At 37.8% G+C, this 15,454-nt stretch overlaps 1 non-coding gene across 1 annotated transcript; it reads right to left on the bottom strand.

Annotated features, from left to right (window-relative positions):
• Positions 1-5,439: 5,439 nt before the first annotated feature.
• On the bottom strand, positions 5,440-5,546 carry LOC116281960 (U6 spliceosomal RNA). The gene has a single exon (XR_004191436.1). It is a non-coding gene; the product is annotated as a U6 spliceosomal RNA (small nuclear RNA).
• Positions 5,547-15,454: the final 9,908 nt, after the last annotated feature.

The raw sequence follows: 15,454 nt of genomic DNA, 5'->3' as shown, positions 1-15,454 counted from the left end.
CAGCAGTCAGAATGGCGTGGGTAGTCATCTCGTATTTACTATGCAGATGTGGTCTAAGGATTGTGCAAGATCTTGTGGCTGAAACCTGTGGGGCACAGGCTAGAGCCCAGGCCGGAGCTCTCTACAGTAGATTAAAAGCTGGCTTCCTAAGGGAGTCTTCTAGGTAGGCTGAGCCCTCCTGTGTTAGACTGATTGATAGTTGCTGATTTGCCTCTTTGTTCTGTGCCTCCAGAACCACACAAGGGAAGATGTTTCAGTGAAGCCTGTGATATCTTCCACATCAGGAGCTTGTGCTAGAAGCAAGGTCTCTTCCAGCTGAGCTATTCTATTGATTTCACCTTGTTTTTGCTTCCCCAAATATTCATCATTTGTATTTTTGTTGTTATGCTACATAGCAACAATTTTTATTTTTTTAAAGCTTTAAAATTTTTTATATTATACCATATTTGCATTGGATTTTTTCTTATATATATATATATTTTTTTTTTTATTGAAGTATAGTCAGTTTACAATAGTCAGTCAATTTCTGGTGTACAGCACAGCAACAACTTTTCAGATGAGTGTATAATACCATTTGTGTGTGAAACTAAGGAAAGTATTAGAAGGGTTTTTGGCACTTTCAAATGAGAGGACAGAAAGAAGGTGGGGAGGATGGTGACAGCGGGGGAGAGGGAAGGGGAGGGTAGAGAGCTGGAAGAGCTTAGCAGAAGGTGGATGGAAGCTGGACAAACGTCCACAACAGACAAGCTCGTTATAAACCATAGACAGGAACGCTTCCCTGTGACGTCCCCCACCTCCTTTCTGGTCCTAGGATAATCACTATCAAGAGGTTTTACTATATTCCTCCAGATGTTCTATGTGCCTACCTCAATATTAATGCTAGGGAATGTTTGTAAGCAAGCTCACTTATGCAGGTTGTGATGCAATCTTTTGTGGCATTTCATATATCTTGGTTATTTTACTACCTTACTAGTTTAGATACACTTGATCTTATTAGTATCTCTATCGTATCCTGAAAAATGAATGTCGCCTACTTGATTTAACCAGTGCTGGGCATGATTTGGAATAAGGCAGACGAGTGATGAGAATTCAGTGCAGGCTTGGAGAGAGAGCAATATATCCCCTCAGCCGTGAAAATGCCAGGATTGTCACGTCGGGGAAAGGACAGGGCTCGGCTCACATCCTCCAGGCCACGGTTTGCTGCCCTCTGACAAATCAAGCTCCCCAGGAGTGTCAGCAAAACCTCATTACCAGCAGCGTGTTAATGAGCAGCAGGGCGGCTGCTGTCGTGGGGCTCAACAAAATGACGAAGACGTCATCGGCAGAAGCTCAAGTCCCTTGCACGGGTGTCATCCCCCATGAGAGGCCTGAAAGGATGGAAATGCTATGATCGTTATTACTGTGCTAATAGCAGAACAAGAAAAGAAAGAGGAAATCACCTGCCAAAGATCCTTGCAGCTCAAAGTGGGGCTGGAAGGACAGTGTGGCCTTACCAGTCGATAAGGCTCCTGTTCAAAGTCAAACAGCACAACTTGCGGAGAGAGGTGAAAATCACTCACTCATGCAGCTGTGGCCTCGCTTGTGGTTTTCACAGAGAACCAGATCTTTTAACAGGGGAGGGAGACGGTGCGAGGTGGGTAGGGGAGATGGAGGTGAACAAAGATTAAACGCTGTTGCAATCATTTGCTGCTTGTCAGAATATAGCAGAGACAAAGTTTCCAGATGGAAGGGATGGTAAAATGGAGACGGAAGAGACCATCTCTGGAGATGAAACAGTAACCAAGCTGTTTGATAAGCCTTTTTGCTTATTTGACTAAATGCACAAATGTACTTTTAATTTGGAGCCCTTTTCCCCCTTTTTAAGGCTCCCCCTCACAGCCACGTCAGGGCAAAAGGGGAAGGTAAAGGTCATGCAGGGCAGGGCTTCTCATCCTCAGCTCTGCTGGCTCTTAGGACCAAATGCTTCCCTGCCGTGGGGCTGTCTTGTGCACTGTGGATGTTTAGCAGCATCCCTGCTCACTAGAGGCAGCAGCTAGGAAAACTGCCCCGAACACAGTGTTTGAGGTGGTCTGTTGCTCAGCATCCACTCTGCATCAGAAGGAGGAGTGTTCCCCGTGGCTGTCCCCACCTAGCGTTGCTGTGCTCTGGCACCCCAACCACCCACCTCCAGAACAGAGGTTAATCAACAGAAACAGCCATTCATGGAAGTGCAGCCGTGAGGAGGTCGCAGTAGCACTTGGCTGAGGCTCAGTTTCTCTAAACACCAGACTCCTGTCACAGCCCCTGCTCCCTGGCTCCCTGAGAGCTCAGAGGACATGCCAAATGCGAGCTCTATAGATGGGGTTTTGGCCCTGTCGACTGAAATAAAATGCACAACCTAAAAGTTGACAGTTATGTTTTATTCAGCAGACACTTCTGAGGACGCGAACCCTTTGAGCCTGGGATGACAACCTCTCAGATTGCTCTGAAGGACTGCTCGGAAGAGGTAAGGAAGGAGCCAGGATATGTAGGAGTTCTTACAACAAAGACCAGGAAGTCGTCATAAGTTTGCTGTTACATCAACAAGTTGACTGTTAAAGAAAACCACATATCTTGAGTTAAGGAATTTAGCCCCTTTCTAAGTATGGGAATGTGCAAAGGTCTGGGCTCATTGAAATCATTCCTTCGACACGCACCTTAGCTATCTGGGGCCAGTCTCCGGTTCTTTCACATCCCTCAGGTAGCACTGCTGGGGTGGCTGCAGAGGCCAGGCTGCCTGCTTGCCTGCATCCTGAGTACCCCCACTCACTGTTGCGGGTGGCAGTAGCGGCTGATGTCTTGTTGGCCACAGCATTCTTTGTTACTGATGTGGCTTGCAGTATTTTTCATTCACAGCACTATCCCAAAGTGGCCCCAATCCCCTTGTGACCTAAGCAGGGCTACCAGGAGAGCCTCTTTTAGCAAGTGTAGGCTTTGTCTGTCTTCCTCCCTCCTTCTGGGTCCAGGCTCATTAACTACTCAAGGTGGAGATATTATGTTTCCAGAGGAAGGCAAGGTGAGAAGCAGGCAAGGCAGCGAGAGCTTTTCTCCCTAAGGTTTAATCTGGTCCTGTCCTCCCAATTCGTCCAAGGTGAGGCAGCTCCAGCATCCTGTGCATCAGCCTCTAGGACCAGAGAGTGCCCTTTCCACTCCCTTACAGCGAGAGCTGGGCAGGTCATCTCCCAGGACAATGGCCATCAGCTCCCTCCCTCCCTGGACAAACACGGTGCTCCTCCCTTCAAGTAGAGTCTGTTCCCCCTCCTGGGATCTGAACTGGCCTTGTGACTTGCTCTGCCCAGCAGACTATGCGTCAGTTCTGGGCCTACACTTTCAGAGAACTGATAGCTTTTCTTTGTCTCTCTTGGATGTCTCTAGCTGTCATGTACGAAGCTCTGGGACTATCCTGCTTTGAGGAAGACAGACTAGTTACATTGAGTCGACACGTGGAAAGAGACACCAGGCCAGTCTCCAGTTCCAGCCCTCCAGGCTTAAGCATTGAACATGTGAGTGAAGAATTCACATTGGACATTCCAACTCAGCACCACCACATGGAACAGAAAACCACCCAGCTGAGCTCACCTTAGATTGCAGAATCCTAAGAAATAATAAATTGTTGCTGTTTTAAGCCATGAAGTTTTGGACTGCTTTGTTACGCAGTAATAGATAATTAAACAAGGACTTAGAACTTCAATCTCTTTCCATTATCACATGGAAAACTTCATTTCTTAATACTATGGCCCAGTGAATTTCCTTGAATTTGACTTATCTAAAATCCACTCCTTCTCACTGGGGGAAGAGAGAGAGGAATATACAGGGCTTGTGCAGAGAGTGAACTTAAGAATTTATTGTGATTAATTAACTTGCTTTCTTTGAGTTACTTCTAATGGACTAACCTGTTTGTCTCCTTGCTACTGCTATTGTTTAATTTGCCTGAATGACAGTGTTCTTGGCAACCCCAACCCTATGACTTACACCTACCCTAAATATATTGTACCTAAACCCAGGAGCTATTTTCCGAAAAGAAGGTCATGGAACAATAATCCTGAAGGCAGACCAGATAACACCAAGGCCACCAGCAACCACCTACTTGATGGGCCACCAAAAGTTCCCCTGACACAGGATAAAAGACTATTGTTCATTATCACTGATCTGCTCCATCGCATTTGCCTGTATTATCACCAAGCCCCAAGCCCAAGATGGGCTCAGTCTTTAGGGCATTAGCCTGCAGTGGCTCTTTTCCTGGCAAAGCAATAAAATTTCTCTTTTCTTTGCTCCCAAAACTGTGCCTCTGAGTTTGAATTTGCTTTTTGAGGTGCAGAGGCCAATTTTTCAGTAACGAGAGCCTTGGCCTCTGAAAGAATCCATACTGAGGAATAAATGTTATATAATAGTGTCAAGCATCATCTCTTTCAAGAGATTTTGCATTTTCTTCCCAGGAAAAAAAGACACTGATAGACGAATCTCTTATGGTGGGTCTTAGGTGACAGTAGTTAAGATCAGCAGGTTAGGTTGCAAGACTGGGATGTGTTTTTCTCATTTCTTCAGTTTATTTTATTTCTAGAATTGAGGTGAATTTTTAATACAATGAAATTGACAGATCTTTGGTATACAACTGGATGGGTTTTGACAAATGAATATAGCCAGGGAACTAACACTTACCCAGCTATGGAACATTTACATCATCCCCCAAAGTTCCGTGTGTCCCCTTTCATCAATCTGCTCTCTCACTGGAAAACATTGTCTTGATTTCTGTTACCATAGGTTCTTTGTGTCTGCTTTTGACTTTCACATAGTGGAATCATATAATATGTGCTCCCTTGTGTCTGGCTTCTCTCACTCAACATAATATTTTGGAGACTTACCCAGATTATCGCATGTATCAATAGTTGATTTTAAATTTACCGAAGTATACCAAAGTAAAATACTGAAGTAGCATTCCATCGTGTGAATATCCTACAGTTTATTAATTGATTCTCCTAAAGATGAATATTTGGGTTTCCAGTTTTTATTTTAAATAAAGCTCTTGTACATGTCTTATTATGAACGTAACTTTTCATTTCATTTCCCATCAGCAGTGTGGGAATGTAAAAAGTTTCAATGACTCTGTTCTAGCCAACACTTAATTCAGTCGTTCTCATGTTGTTTTGTGGAGCGTGTGGTATCTCATTATTTTGATTTGAATGTCCTTGTTGATTAAGGATGCTAGGCCCTTTTTCAAGCATCTATTTGCCATTCACAAATCTTCTTTTGTGAAGTATCTGTTCAAGTCTCTGCTCATTTAAAAATTGGATCATTTTTCTTTTTGCTGTTGATTATTGGGAGTCCTTTAATCTGGATACGAATCCTTTCATATATGTATTGTGAATATTTTCTCTCAGTCGATGGCTTGCCTTCCCATTTTCTTAGTGATGTCTTTTTTTTTAAAATATGGAATACTTCGCAAATTTGTGTGTCATCCTTGCACGGGGACCGTGCTGATCTTCTCTGTATTGTTTCAATTTTAGTATATGTGCTGCTGAAATGAGCACTGGTGTCTTTTTAAGAACAGAAGTTTTTAATTTAGATGAAGTCCAATTAAATCAGTATTTTTTATTAAAGTATATGCTTTCTACCAGTTTTGGTTTTTCTGGGGGGGTAGTAACTGGGTTTGTTTGTTTGCTTGTTTATTTATTTACTAATAGAGGAGAAACTGGGGATTGAACCCAGGACCTCATGCATGCTAAGCATGCTCTCTACCACTTGACCCTCCCCCTGAAGTGCATACTTTTTATGTTCTTTCTAATAAATCTTTGTCTTGAAGATATTATCCTATGTTTCCTCAGAAAGGTTTTTCCTATGTTTCCTCAGAAAGTTTCCAGTTTCTTTTATGCTTAGGCTATGACACATCATGAATTAACTTTTGTGTATAAAAATTTTTGTTTTGAGGCCATTTTTCCTCTCTTGGACTGGCCTGCCCCCAATTCTTGGGAGTGTACTATCTTTCACTCCTTTTTTTTTTACTTCGCTAATAAAAATCTTGTTTATATCACCCTTTTTGGAAAAAAAATTTGTTTTGAGGTAGAGATCAAAGTTTATCATTTTCTATATGCTTATCCAGTTTTCCAGCACTATTTATAGAAGACTTTCCCTTCCCTATTGAATTGCCTTGGTACTTTATTGAAAACCAAGCAAATCAAATATAAGTAGATCTCTTTCCAGATTTTCTATTCTTTCCTATTGATCTATTTGTTTATCCTTATGCCAATACCACATTGTCTTTTTTTGCTGTGTGTTTTATGATAAGTTTTGAAATCAATTGGTGAGAGTCCTTCAAATTTGTTCCTCTCATTTAAGATTATTTTGGTTATTCTAGATTCTTTGTATTTTTAGATAAATTTTAGGATTAACTTGTTAATTTTTATAAAAGTTCCTATGGATATTCTGATTAGTATTGTATCAACAGTGTAGATCAATTTATAGAGAACTGACATATTAACAACATTGAATCTTCTAATTAATGACTATTTCATATCTCTCCATTTATTTAATATTACATTAACTTCTTTCCTCAATGTTCTTAGTTTTCAGTGCCTTTGCATGTCTTTTGTCAAATTCACACCTATATATTTACATTTTCTGATATTATTATAAATGGATTTTTTAGAAACTTATTCTTCAGTTGTTTGCTTCCAGCACATAGAAATACAAATTATTTTTATATAATAAAGATACCTTGTATCTTGTGATCCTGCTAAATATTTTTTGTAGATTACTTGGGATTTCCTTAAAGAAATAATCATATTGTTTATGAATAAAGACAATTTTACTCACTCTTTTTCAGTTATGCCTTTCATTTCTTTTCTTTGCCTTATTGAACTGGATAGAACTCTGAGAACAACATTAAATAAGATGGTGAGAGTTGTGAGAATGGCTATCTTTGTCTTGTTTCTATTCTTAAAGGAACAGCATTTAATTCTTCACAGTTATGAAAGACTTCATTGTAGGTTTTTCATAGACTTTTTTTGGGTTGTAGGTTTTTCACAGACTTTTTTTGGATTGAACCCAGAACCTCATGCATACTAAGCATGCTCTACCATTGAACTATACCCCACCCCCCTCATAGACATTTTTTTTTTAATCAGATTGAGGAATTTGTGTTTTAGTCCCAGTTTTCTTCTCATAGGAGTTTTTTCTTTTGACAGTAAATTCAACTTTAATAAACGTAATGTTGTTTAGATTTTCTATTCTTTTTTTTTTTAATTTTGAAAAGCTATGTTTTTCAATGAATTTCTCCATTTCATTTAAGTTGTCAAGTTTATTGGCCTAAAGTTGCTTATGACATCACCATATATTTTTAATATTTGGGGAGTCTGTAACAATACCCTCTTTTTTCAATTACCATATTGATAATTTTGTTCTATAATTTTTTTCTGGCTTGGGGTTCATTAATTTCATTAATCTATAAAAAATTAAACTTTTGACTATTTTCATTTTCTTTATTGCATGTTTCTATTATATTAATTTTTGCTTTATTGTCATTATTTCTCTCCTTTTATTCACTTATCACAGGTGTCTCACATCATGTAAAATACAAGAATTTCCACTTCCTTTGGAATTAATTTGCTTTTCTTTTCCTAGCCTTTTAAAGTGGAAGCTTAGACAACTGTTCCAAAGTCCATCTTCTTTGCTAATTTAAGCATCAAAATCTATACATTCCCCTCAAAGAACTGCTTTAGCTGCCTGCCACAAAATTCCATATGCCTGATTTTCACTAGTATTCAGTTTAAAATGTTTTAGAATTTCTGTTTCTCATACAGTTCTCCATGGTTCTCTTGCATATTTGCACATTTTTGCAAATAGAGGCATTGCCAGGATGTTTGAACAGCAATTAGCCTTATAAAAAAGAGATAGCATCTCTCTGGAGGAGAGGAAAGGTCTTTTCTCTTGATAGACACTTGGACAGGTGTGAGGTGATATGTTATTGTGTTTTTAATTTGCATTTCTCTGATGCTTAAAAATGTTGAGCATCTTCAAATGCCTATTGGTCATCTGTATGTCTTTGGGAAAATGTCTATTCAGGTCTTCTGCCCATTTTAAAATCAGGTTTTTTTTTTTGAGGTTGAGTTGTATGAGCTGTTTATACTGTTTTTGGATATTAACCCTTTATTTATCATATCATTGCAAATATTTTCTCCCATTCAGTAGGTTGTCTTTTTGTTTTGTAGATGATTTCCTTTGCTGGGCAAAGCCTTTAAGTTTAATTAGGTCCCATTTGTTTATTTTTGCTTATATTTCCTTTGCTTTAGGAGACAGACCCCCAAAATATTGCTATAATTTGTTTCAAAGAGTGTTCTGCCTATGTTTTCTTCTAATTTTATGGTTTCTGATCTTACGTTTAGGTCTTTAATCTATTTTGAGTTTATTTTTGTATAGGGTGTTAGAGAATGTTCTAATTTCGTTCTCTTACATGTAGCTGTCCAGGTTTCCCAGCACCACTTATTGAAGGGACTGTCTTGTCTCCGTTGTATTTCCTTGCCTTCATTGGATTTGACAGCTTTTTTGTTGTTGTTGTACAGATCTATGAATGTTAACACCACTGCAGATTTGTGTAACCATCTCCAAGGTCAGGATTCAAAATAGTTCAAAAACTTCCCTTGTGCTGTTCCTTTGTAGTCACACCCTCCCCTGTCCTTAACCCTTGGCAACACCTGGTCTGTCTCCATCACTACAGTTTTGTCTTTTGGAGACTGTCCTGTACATAGTATCTATAGTATGTAACCTTCTGATACTGGCTTCTTTCACTCTGCATTCAAATTGTTGCATGCATCAATAATTTGTTACTTTTATTGCTAAGGAGTATTCTGTTATATGAATGCACCACAGTTTTCATATCCATTCATGTAGAGGGTTCTGGGTATGTAGGGCTGAGCTAGGAGAAAGATCTGACCACAAGGGGCAGTAACACACAGCACACTTTATTGGTTGGCGCTTTAAAAGAATCTCGTGCTGTGAGACTGTCCAGAGGCTTACGGTGCGGGGGCCACCATCCAGAAAGGGAGGAGGCATGAGAACTCCCAGAGCAGAAGGGGCTTGAGAGGGGCTTATGTGTCTAGTGGATGTTGCTCAACAGCACAGCAGGGAGTCTCTGGGTCAGAGAACCCCAAAAGGCAGTAGTAGCTTGAGGCCTTGTGAAGGGCACTGTCATATCAATAGTTAACATCTGTTAGGTGCAGTTTTGCAGGATATGTAAAGCAGGTTCTAAGTGGCTAAGAATTTGCTTGTTTATTTTTAAAATAATCGGATGAGTAATTTGAGTTAGGTGCAGGTGGGCTTTTGAGCTTTGGTATCAACCTACAATAAAGAGATAAACAACCTAGGGAACACAATACAGAAGTCATCTTTGGCTCATTTATATAAAAATTCATCTATTGAAGAATATTTGGGTTGTTTCCAGTTAACAATTATGAATAGAGCTTCTACAAACTTTCTTACTCAGATTTTTGTATGAACATAAATTTCCATTTTTCTAAATACCTAGCAGTACAACTGATGAGTCATATAATAAATGTATATTTAACCTTATAAGAAATTGACAGATATTTTCCAAAGTAGCTGTACCATTTGCATTTTCACAAGCAATATTTAAAGGTACTGATAGCTCTGTATCTTTACATCACTTAATATTGTCATTTTTATGTCGTTTTAGTAGTTGAACTACTGTAATAGGTTTGTAGTGGTATCTCATCATGGTTTTGACTTGCATTTCCCTAATGGCTAAAGATGTTGAACACCTTTTCACATGTGTATCTGCCTTCCCTAAATTCTTTTTGGCATAATGTCTGTTCAAGTTTTCACCAATTTTTAAATTGTGTTATTTTCTTATTTTGTTGAATTTTGAGATGTCTTCATTTTTTCTGGATTTATATCCTGGTATCCTGTGTATAAATAACTTGCAAATATTTCCCCCAGTATGTAGCATTTTCCCCCATTCTCTTAATAGTGTCCCTTTCAGAGTTAGAGTTTTTTTTTTTTAATTTTGAAGAAGTTCAATCTGTTAAAAAGTTTTTTCAGTTCAGCCCTGTTGTTAGGTTCATACACATTTGGATTGTTATGTCTTCTTGGTAAATTGACCAAGAAGATATTAATTAATATACTCTAGCTTTCTTTTGATAAGTGTATGTCTTTTCCCACTATTTTACTTTTAACTTACCAATATCATTATATTTGAAGGAAGATCCTTATAGATAGCATATAACTGGATTATCTGTTTTAAAAAGTGCATTCTAACTGTCTCTGTCTTTTATTGATGTGTTTATATCATTTACCTTTTTTGTCTGTCTGTGTGTGTGTATATATTTTTATTATAGTCAGTTTACAATGCTGTGTCAATTTCTGGTGTACAGCACAATACTTCAGTCATATATGAACATACATGTATTTGTTTTCATATTCTTTTTCACCATAGTTACTACAAGATATTGAATATAGCTCCCTGTGCTATACAGCATGAACTTGTTGTTTATCTAGTCTATATGTATCAGTTAGTATCTGCAAATCTCTAACTTCCTATTTATCCCCCCAGCCCCTCCCCACCAGTAACCAAAAGTTTGTTCTCTATGTCTGAGAGTCTGTTTCTGTTTTGCAAATAAGTTTGTTTTTTTTATTTTAAATTTAGATCTACATATGAGTGATATAATATGGTATTTTTCCTTCTGTTTCTGGCTTACTTCACTGAGAATGACATTCTCCAGGTCCATTCATGTTGCTGCAAGTGGCATTATATTATTATTTTTTATGACTGAGTAGTATTCCATTGTATAAATATACCACAGCTTCTTTATCCAGTCATCTGTCGATGGACATTTAGGTTGTTTCTACCTCTTGGCTATTGTAAATAGTGTTGCTATGAACATTGGGGTGCATGTATCTTTTTGAATTAAGGTTCCCTCTGAATATATGCCCAGGAGTGGGATTTCTAGATCATATGGTAAGTCTATTTTCAGTCTTCTGAGGCATCTCCATACCGTTTTCCATATTGGCTGCACCAAACTTCATTCCCACCAGCAGTGTAGGAGGGTTCCTTTTCCTCCACAGCCTCTCCAGCATTTATCATTTGTGGCTTTCTGAATGATGGCCATTCTAACTGGTGTGAAGTGATACCTCATTGTAGTATTGATTTGCATTTCTCTGATAATTAGCAATATAGAGCATTTTTTCATGTGCCTATTGGCCATTTGTATGTCTTCATTGGAGAATTGCTTGTTTAAGTGTTCTGCCCATTTTTGGACTGGGTTTTTATTATTATTATTATGAAGTTGTATGAGCTGTTTATATATTCTTGAAATTAAGCCCTTGTCAGTCTCATTTTTTGCAAATATTTTCTTGCATTCCGTAGGTTGTCGTTTTGTTTTGCTTATGGTTTCCTTTGCCATCCAAAAACTGATAAGTTTAATTAGATCCCATTTGTTTATTTTTGCTTTTATTTCTATTGCCTGGGTAGACTGCCCTAGGAAGACATTGCTGATTTATGTCAGATAATGTTTTGCCTGTATTTTCTTCTAAGAGGCTTACAGTGTCTTGTCTTTCTTAAATCTTTAAGCTGTTTTGAGTTTATTTTTGTGTATGGTGTGAGGGAGGGTTCTAACTTCATTGATTTATATGCAGCTGTCCAGTTTTCCCAATACCACTTGCTGAAGAGACTGTCTCTAGGTCATTTACCTTTAATGTAACAATTGATGTTTGAATTGAGGTCTATCATTTTATTCTTCATTCCCTCTATTTATTATCCCTGTGTTTTCCCTTTTCTTCCTTCTTTTGGGTTATTAAACAATTTTTATTTTATTTTATCTGTTATGCTTTTGACTATATCTCATTGCATTTTTTTTAACGTGGCAGCTCTAGGGATTACAATATACATGTTTAATTTTCACAATCTATGTAGAATCAATGTTTTATCACTTCCTGTGGAATGTGTAAATCTTCCCACCATATAGGTCCCTTCCTCCCCCTTACATTGTAATTTTCTTATGTTTCTCACACATTACATCTACATACTTTGAAAACTCCATTATCAAATATTGTAAGTTTTATTTTCAGCCATAAAACATGTTTTAGGGACCTCAAAGGAGACTACTCTACTCTGTTTCTTTAGATATTTTCAATTTCTTTTGCTCTTCCTTAATTTATGCTCTTTGAAGTTTCTTTCTGGTAACATTTGTTTTTATATCTGATGAAATTCAGCAATTCTCTTAGAGTAGGTCTGCTGGCAATGAATTTTCTTCATTTTTCTAGAACTGAGAATGTCTTTAATTCACCTTTTGTTTTTTGAGATATAATTCACATATCATAAATTCACCTTTTTAAAGCATATAAGTTGGTGGTTTTTCAGCAGATTTACAAAGTTGTGCAACCACTACCACTATCTGATTCTAGAATAGTTTTATTGCCCAAAATAAGCCCTGTGCACATTAGTAGTCACTCTTTATTCCCCTCCTCCCCCAGCCCTTGACAACCAGTAATCTGCTTTCTGTCTCTACCAACTTGCCTATCCTGAATATCTCATATAAATGAAATCATAGAATATGTGGCCTTTTCTGTCTGACTTTCTTCACTTCACACAATGCCTTTTATGTTCATCCATATTGGAGCATGTATGAGTAGGTTTAATTCTTTTTTATGGCTGAGTAATATTTTAATGTATGGACGTAACACATTTTGTTTATCCATTCATCAATTCATGGACAGTTGGATTTTTTCCACCCTTTGGCTATTACGAATAATACTGCTATGAATATTCATGTACAAGTTTTGATGTGAACATATGTTTCAATTCTCTTGGGTATACACCAAGAGTGGAATTACTGGGTCATATGGCAACTCCATGTTTAACATTTTGAGAAACTGCCAAACTGTTTTCCAAAGTGGCTGCAACATTTTACATTCCCACAAGCAATGTCTGAGTGATCCAATTCTCCACATTCACCAACATTTGTTATTATCTGTCTTTTTTATTATATAGCCACCCTAGTGGGTGTGAGGTGCTATCTCATTGTGGTTTTCATTTGCATTTCCTTAATGATGAACAATGCTGAGCATCTTTTCACATCCATCTTCATTTCTGAAGGATATTTTTCCTGGTATAGAATTCTTAGTTAACTGTTCTTTTAGTTCCAGCCTTCATGAGATGAGATGAGAAATTCACTGTCATTTGCATTGTTTTCCTCCTTTAGGTGATGCATCATTTTTCTCTGACTGCTTTAAATATCTTTTTCCTTTGTCTCTAGTTTTCAAAGTTTAATTGTGTTGTGTGTATGTACATCAGTTTCTTTGAGTTTTCACTTTTTGGGGTTCTCTAAGCTTCCTGAATCTACAGGGCTTATGGATTTTGTTTTTTGTCAGTTGGGGGAGTTTCTACCCATTATTTCTTTAAATTATTTTTCTGTACTGGATGCTATGTCCTCTCCTTCTAAGACTTAGATAACAAATCCTAGACCTTTTATTTTTTTATCCTTTAGGTTGCTTAGGCTCTGTGAATTTTTTAAATCAATATTGTTTCTCTTGTTCAAACTGGATTCTATTGATCTATCTTCAACTTCACTGATTCTTTTCCTCTGTCATCTCCATTATGCTTTTGAACATATCCAGTGAGTTTTAAAATTTCATATATATCTTAATTCTAAAAATTTCTCTTTGGTTCTTTTGTGTGTCTTATATATTATATATTTTGTTTTATTTTTGGCTGAAGGTTTCTATCTTTTGTTTCTTTTTAAGAGTATTTGCCCTAACCATTGTGATCATTATCAATGTCTTTGTCAGATACATTCAACTTCTGTGTTGGAACATTTCAGTGTTGAATGAGTTCCAACATCTCACTGTTAGCATTTGTTTATTGTCTTTTCCTAAGTGATTTGAGATTTCCCTGGTTCTTCATATGCCATGTAATTTTGGATTGTATCCTGGACATTTTGAATACTGTATTATACTCATTTATACCTTACAGAGAATATTGATATTTATGTTTTTAGCAGGCAGTCAACCTGATTGGGTTTTGACCGTGAATTCTGAGTAGCCTTCTATGGGATGTGGTTTCAGTATTAATTTCAAAGCCTTTGCAGTCTTACTAGGATTTGTCCCACAAGCACACCACCCAGTGGCAGTCTGGGATGTGAGGCGCGGTCTATCTGTTAGTCTTGATAGGCTATTTAGAATCAGAATAATGCATACGCAGCTTATGATCCCAGGAGTTTATAAACAAATTAATGGCACTGTTTCTCAAATTCCCCCTACTCTGCAATCTCTCTGGTACCTTTTAGTTTCTTGGGGCACTCCTGTTGATTCCTCCAGCCAGAATTCTGGATTTTATTTACCGTGCTTTCTCACTTTTTGAAACTATAGCCATGACTAAGGTCAACCAGTTGGAGAGTGAGAAGGACAAAAAAGTAAAAGGGATTTGCCCTACTTTCTACTACTCCTCTTCTACCTGGATAGGAAAGCTCTTCTCTCTCAGAGCTTCAAGCTCCGTAGAGTCCTGGCTGCGAGGAGACCCCTTTCCCTCTCTCTGAGCATGAACCAAGGGCTTTTCTTGGTGCTCTTTCTGTCCATTCCATTTCTACTTCGAGATTTCAAGTTGCCTTGAGATCAGGACAGGAGATATCAGAGAGGAAAATATTTATGAATAAATATTGAATAAAAACAGAGACACTTGACACCTTGTGTCAAACATGACTTTAGTAAAAGTGCTTCAAAACTTTCCCATTAAGTATGGTGTTTCCTGTAGCTTTTAAAGTAAATACCTTTAATCAAGGCTTTTATTCTTAGTTTGCTCATTGTTAAAAAGATGTTTTATAATTTGTATAGGCTGAATTCTACTGAATGCTTTTTATCCCCCCACCTATTGAGATAACTATATAATTTTCTCATTTGCTAATGGGGTGAGTTATATCAATAGATTTTCTGATTTGAGCCCCTTTGTATTCCTGAGATAAAGATACTGTTAAATTAAAAATAGATGAGAGGATAAAATTTATTCCAAATTTTACATAAAAATGAATTAACTAAACATGAGTGCCCAGATATTTGGCTAAACATTGCATATTCAAAGTGTGTCTGTGAGGGTATGTCCAGAGGAAATTGTCATTTGAATTGGCAGACTTAGTAAAGCAGTCTGTCCTTTCCAATGTGGGTAGGCATCATCCAGCTGTTGAGGGCTTAAACAGAACAAAAAGGCAGAGGAAGGAAGAATTCAGCTCTTCCAGTCTGAGTGCTGAGCTGGGACATCAGTCTCCTGCCCTCAGCACTCCTGGTTCTCAGGCTTTCAGACTTGAACTGGAATCTACATCATTGGCTCCCCTGGTTCTCATGTCTGTGGACACAGACTGAATTACACCCCTGGCTTTCTTGGGTCTGGGTCTCCAGCTTGCATATGGCAAATCATGGAACTTCTCAGCTTCCATAATTG

Source organism: Vicugna pacos, chromosome 9 (genome assembly GCF_048564905.1).
Source record: "Vicugna pacos chromosome 9, VicPac4, whole genome shotgun sequence".
Taxonomy (NCBI): domain Eukaryota; kingdom Metazoa; phylum Chordata; class Mammalia; order Artiodactyla; family Camelidae; genus Vicugna; species Vicugna pacos.
Note: the sequence above shows the minus strand (reverse complement) of the source record. Positions and strands in the feature narration are given on the sequence as shown.